This window comes from Frankliniella occidentalis, unplaced genomic scaffold, assembly GCF_000697945.3.
Source record: "Frankliniella occidentalis isolate FOCC.00 unplaced genomic scaffold, Focc_3.1 Scaffold754, whole genome shotgun sequence".
NCBI lineage: Eukaryota > Metazoa > Arthropoda > Insecta > Thysanoptera > Thripidae > Frankliniella > Frankliniella occidentalis.
This window is the reverse complement of record NW_026267864.1, coordinates 13648-14092: the sequence shown is the minus strand read 5'-3', so window position 1 is coordinate 14092 and position 445 is coordinate 13648.

Here is a 445-nt window from a genome sequence, read left to right as displayed (position 1 = left end):
AGTCGGCCCGCACGCGCCGCCGGGGCACGGCCAGGTAACCCTGGACCGGAAATGAACAGGTGCGACATGGCGGCCGCGGCGGGCACCGCGGCCGGTCGCGCCATCGTGTCCACGAGGCCAAGCCGTGGCCTGAGGAAAATTCGAGCATAAAGGAAAGCCACCCGTCGAGTTGGCCACGGCGCTACAGTGCGAATAAGGTTTTGATACCTCTGAAGGGACGGCGCGAGGGCGGGCGGCCCGTGCACCGCTCGACCCCTCCCCTCTCCCATCCCGCCTCTCATGGGGAACCACGGGATCCTTCGCACTGGAGCCGCCGTACGGGTCCTTCCGACTCGCGTAGAGATACTCGCGGATCGTTTGCGTTTCCCTAAACCTTAGTATTGATAATTCATTATCATTCAAGTAAAACTGACGTTAAGGGTTACGCAATAAGAGCACCGCGAGT